Below are 6,234 nucleotides of genomic sequence, written 5' to 3' on the forward strand. Positions count from 1 at the left end.
GTTCTGCTTACATCCAGCAGATGGAGCCACTGTATCAGTTCAGTGCACTTGGTTTTATTTTGAAGGCATTGAGGCATCACCCATGTGGCTCTGAAGAATGTGTGAGGTTTAAAAGGGTTACTTCACCAAAAAATGAAATTTCTGTCATTAATACTCACCATCATGTCGTCCCAAACCCGTAAGACCTTCGTTTGTCTTCGGAACACAAATAGAAGATATTTTTGATAGGGGTATCTGATCCACAGGGGGTATCTGATCTGAGGGTATCTGATCTACACATAGGCAGCAATGTCATTGCACCTTTTGAGGTCCAGAATGGTATTAAAGTCATTGATTAAAATAGTCAACGTGACTACAGTGTTCAACCTTAATATTATGAAGCGACAAGCTTCTGTGTTTACGTCCGAACACTGGCTCAGTATTGGCCGGCCCCTGCTTCAGCATCACACGCATGTGTCATGCTGCTCACGTGACCAGAGCCAGTACTGAGCCCACATTCAGACGTAAACACGGAAGCTCTTCAACGAAAATAGCATAGCAGTATGACAGGGGACAGACGAATTTGTTGAATAAAATCGTTACCTTTAGCCAATTTTTACACTAACATTTTGCTGGCATAAAAAGTCTGTTGTCAATGTTGAGATTTATGAAGCACATCTCACACAGAAGTCACTTTCAAACCAAGCAGCTTTCTGTTGGTCAACATGGCAAATCCAAGTGACCAACTTGAACCAGTTGCGAAATCTGTGTTGGGAATTTTTTCGCCCTCACGTGAAACTCCGGATCACGAAAATTCCTATTGAACTGGCTGGATTTTGTCCGTGAAAGTTGGCAGAGCAATGGTAAATGTGACATCACCTTAATTCCACGGGCGGAGCACAGTCATCTCAATAGGTATCTAAGCGATCAGGCACATGTGAGGCAAAAAAATGTCCTGCTGCAGATTTCACATTGGATTCATGTTTGTTGAACTTTTAACATGCAAATTTACTGCTTTTACCAATATACACATTTCTGTCATGAAACTACATGGTGCAGGCTGATAGGTCCTTAAAGGCACAATATGTAGTATTTCGCCTAGAGGTCGCTCAAACAAAACAAAGGCATAGCTTGATGACTCCTTGATTTCGCGGAATCATGGGAGGTGTTGTCTTCACGTCTACAGCCGGTACAAAAGAATCTGACAGGGCTCAGGCAGAAATCATATTGGATGAGCTAATGTATTAAAGATTTATTAACATTACTGCATGAAGCAGGGTGTGGCTGAAAGCTGTTGGAGCTGAACGAGGCAGCTGGAGCAATTGCTATTGAGAGACAAGCGCGAGTGCGATACACGGCTCGAGAGCAGTGGAGCTTTTATTATGCCACAGGCGTCTGCTTCCGCTTCTTTCGGTCATGTGTATCTGGGGTAAAGCAGCGCTGTTTTATCATATTAGATACATTTGTGTATTGAAAGTTGTTATAATGCTACTCTGTGCATTCGCTTGGTGGCTACTAAAAGACACTTGTTACACACTGCAGTAAGCTAGATCGATATTAAGCATGGTAAAACATGGTACCCACAATAAATAAAGAAAACAAGATTTAAACAACAAGAATTACTGTGTTGAGCTATTTAACAATGATTAGATTTCTGTTGATGAATGTATCCAAACCGTTGCTCACCTGTCTAATATATATAAAACAATATATTAAAGTGTCTTTGTTGTTTCCGTGGTTTCTACAAAGTTAAACCAGAAGTCGAGGGTAACGCGGGTATGATGTCATTGATAGGCAAAGCACGGACACGGTCCATGTCCTGGTTAAAATGGCTTGTTTGTTTTTTTTGCCTTAAACTCAGTCTGCTTGTAATTACATCATTCGCTTAGGGCACATCAGAGTTCCTCTTGTATCAGTAGCCAGTGAGCTTGCTGCTCAGCCTTCAAATAATTGGTCAGCATTTGCTGTAGCAGTGCAGCATGCTTTCAGAAACCCTCTTCCTTCCCCAGCTCCACCTGTATAGATCTGCTAAGGATAATTCTTGTATGCTATATTGTGTATCAGCAGCATGTCTTATGCCAAGTTTACACTACAGGATTTTAAGCCCGATTTTAATGAGCTCGCCGACAGGTCGGGCTGTGATTGGAGGAAAATCAGCGAGTGATCGGCGCTCGCCAATCTTTATGTGTGAACTACTCAATGACGCATCAAAGAGGCTCGCTGATGCGTCACCGACACCTTGCAGACAGCAAATATCTAGCATGCTAAATACCTGGAGCCTTCGGCCGACTCCATATCCTGTGGTGTCACAACGAGCTACAGCCAATGAAATACACACTGTCTATATCCATTCAAATATAATTTGCCTACGTTTATTCATATCAGATTGTGTAAGTAACTATAAAGCTCACTCACTCTATTGTTCTCCCAGTTCACCGGCCACATGTATTTTGGGACAAATGGATGAATTCACGTTATATATTAAGATCAAGGTCATTATATAGGTTTTTAAATGACAAAACACTCACTTGCACATATTTGAGAATCGGAATATCAGATAATTGATGACATGGTGAGAAAAGCAATACATCTGTCATATAGTGTGGCCGGCTGGCCGCGGTGTGTCACATGACGTTCTTAAATAACAGTCGTTTTAAAATTTTATGTTTTAAACTTACGTGTGAAAGGGTTCAAAATTTAATATAATTTCCTCCCAACATCCATTTTCAAATAAAGTCGTTGGGTGACAGAGTTGTTGTCAGCTCTTGTAGTGTGTAACCTGCTGTTGCAGATCATTTACGTAGTGTCACGTAGTATGAACACTACAACGACTTCAAGACTCCACAGCAAGTCATGTAGTCTGAACAGCACAGTGATCTGCCGACGTTTAAATCCTGTAGTGTAAACTTGGCTTTACTTGCTGACAGCACTGTGTTGTGTGTGTATTAGCAATAGGAAGTCCTGTACTTGCTCTGCCGCAGCAATAACCAGCAGCAGCAGCATATCTGATCTATTCCGCCAAGACCAAACATATCAACATTGTCATATCCATTACCGTGCCAAACTCTCCAAAATTTGTCAAGACAGAAATATATTTATTAAAGCTAATTGGATTGGTAGTGAGCTCTGGGTATGCAGTGCTTCATGCATCAATACACTATTGGCAATGGACAGTAGACCTATTATCCCTCAAAATTTCACAGACGTTTTGGTAATGTGAAGTTTGTAAGGGGCCATTCACACAAGAAAACTATGAAAAAGCAGCAAAGTGGAATGCAAAAATGCATTCTGTTGCCCTGTTCTGTTTTGTATGTACTCCACGCACCTGCGCTACTTCCAACAACAGTACAAAAAGAAGCTTTCAAAATCTTCATCATCTTCTGTGTACTTCCTTGATTAGCATATTTTTCAAAAGCCCGGGTTTGAAATCTTCAATACAGTGTGGCGTGTGCTTTCGACTCTTGTGAGATGCATGTTTGTACTGAAATAACAATTATCAAACACACACAACCTTTTTGAGTTTTTTTGTGTTCCAATATGAAAAAAATCATTTGTTTCAGTTGAAAAAATGCAGGAGTTACAAAGTTCACATTTAAAGAAGATGGCCTCTCTCATTACGGATTTATTTGACGGATGCTGTCTTGACAAATGTGACTTCAAAGTTGTAAATTATTTCTTGTTGTCTCGTGCATGAAAAAGTTAAATGAAAATGCATTTTGTGTTAATGGCCCTTAAGAAATACTAGTATGAATGTATTTATTTATGCACGCTAACACTGTGTCTACATTGAACACATCGGCACAACGCAACAAAAGCAAACAGAGCCTATTATAATCATTGATACTGTCTATGCTGGATGCAGCATGGCGTTCTGTTGCCCCGTTCTTTTTTGTATGTACTCCACGCACTTGCGCTACTTCAGACAACAGTACAAATGGATTCTGAACTTTCGCTTTGCATTTAGCCTCAAGCTGTTGCAGCAGTCAGCATTTGGTGTAAACAGTAAAACTATCACAACTTCTAAAAATAACCATTTTTTGTTGCAAAACTTTAGATTGATACAGTGGTTAGTGTGTTGTAGGTGGTTGCTTGGGTATTGCTAGTTGGTCACTTAGTCAAAACAACCTTTAAGTCTTCAATTTTGGTCACTGGACATGGCACTGGGGTCATATTACAGAAATACTTTAACTCTAGAATCCTTTCTTGTCTGTTTAGTAACATTTAGTTACCATCAATAAGGATGTTATGTGAGACTAAATATAATTTAGATAAGATTTTACTGGGTCCAGGTGCCAATTACACTGTCTTTAAGTTGTATCTATATTTAACAAGTTATGAAGTAAAATATCTAGCTTCCGCCAGATCGCCTTCCGTATTCAAATTACGAAAAAAATGGAACTGGTGTCGCATCTGTTCCATAAGTTGAATAGGGAAGGCGTAGGACATAGCGTAAGCTTTTTGAACTGCTAGAGTTTTACACTTTCTTCATAAGTAGAATACGGAAGGCGGTCTGGCGGCAGCTCTATATTTTACTTCATAACTTGTTAAATATGGAGATTTCTTTTACACAAACGCATCGCTTCACGTGTCAGGATATTTATTAATATTTATCCGATTGTGTTCATCAGAAAGAAGAAAGTCATATACACCTAGGATGGCTTGAGGGTGAGTAAAGCTTGGGGTAATTTTCATTTGAAAGTGAACTAATCCTTTAAGTTTAATTCATATGATTTGTTCAAATCTCTGTCTCTAGTTCAACTGCAATTTCTTTTTTAGAGATTTGTTTAGAGACCAATAACAAGACCATTAACAGTCTGCATGTTATTCATTGTCTAATATATCTTTTTGAGGTAGTATGTGGATGGTGAGATGGGGGGCAGTGGAGATCTCAGTCATTAAAAAACAGGAATCTCTGACAACACGGTGCCCAAAACCACAGGTAACTCACGAGTGAGAAATAGAGAGAGCAGAAGAAATAGGGAGAGAGTCTCAAAGGAGAATGAGTGTACTGCATTTCTGTGTTCGAGAAGCGGGCCGACGGCATTCCTCAGCGTCTGAGAAAACCGGACGTTTGCTCCATCTCTTTTTTTTCCCTCCTCCTCTCCCTCGGCCTCTATGCCGTCGTCTTTCAAGTGGGTTTTATCCCCTCCTGTGGAGCGGGTCATGTGTCTTGGCTGCCAGAGAGAACCATGTGATGTTAATCCAATGTCCTCATCTCCCCCCCCCCCCCTCCCCCACCCAGTTCAGAGAGGAGGAGGGCTCAGCTCTCAAAGTTATCTGGGAATTATGTGGCCACAAGGAAAGGCAAGTGTTTATTTGATTGTTTATCATGTCCTTTTTTATAATGTCCTCCACAGTGAACTCAGGTTATGATGCAACTCAGAATCCAAAGGTCTGATCAATGACCTCGCAAACAAACCTGGCACAAGTCAAGCATCCTGGAGTAGTTCTCTGTATGGTACACTTCCACATTGATTGGAACGGAATGCAGTAGAGCTGCAAAGAATGCTAAAGAAAAAAATGTATATTATGTATTTTTTTATTTATAATAATATAATTTATCTTAATTGTTTTTAAATAAAATTATATTCTTTTATGTACTTTGAAGTGGCTTATATACTATGATATATGAATGGTTATATTAAATCATTTAATTATATTAATCATTAATATAAAGTAAATATATTTTTTCTTATCTTAATATATAATTAGAAATCTTTGAAGTGCCTTGTATATATATACTGCGGTATATGAATATGGTAATCACATAGTACCATGGAAGTACTACCATGTTTTTGGACATGATGTAATACCTTGGTAATTATTGAAAAACTATGGAATGCCATCTCTTGCAAAAAAGTACTGTGGCTGCACCTTGGTACAGTTGTGGTTTGAGTTGGTAATAATATTATGGTACATTAATATATACCATACAGCAGTATTACAATGGTGCATATCCACAACACATCGTAATATCATGGTACTGTTTTGTAGGTCACGTAAATTGTAAGGTGTTTTAGTGTAGTAATCACATAGTACCATGACATATGCTATATCAAGGTACTACTGTCATGTAAGTAATATGATATATGGTTAATACCATGTATTTGACCACAACCATATACATGTCCAAAAAAATCTATATTAGAACCATACTTTTTAGTACATTTTTGTAAGTTATGTAAGTACCATAGTATATGAAAATGGAAATCATGTAGTACCATGGTCTATTTCAAAGTACCATAATATTACCAT

Source organism: Megalobrama amblycephala, linkage group LG23 (assembly GCF_018812025.1).
Source record: "Megalobrama amblycephala isolate DHTTF-2021 linkage group LG23, ASM1881202v1, whole genome shotgun sequence".
Taxonomy (NCBI): domain Eukaryota; kingdom Metazoa; phylum Chordata; class Actinopteri; order Cypriniformes; family Xenocyprididae; genus Megalobrama; species Megalobrama amblycephala.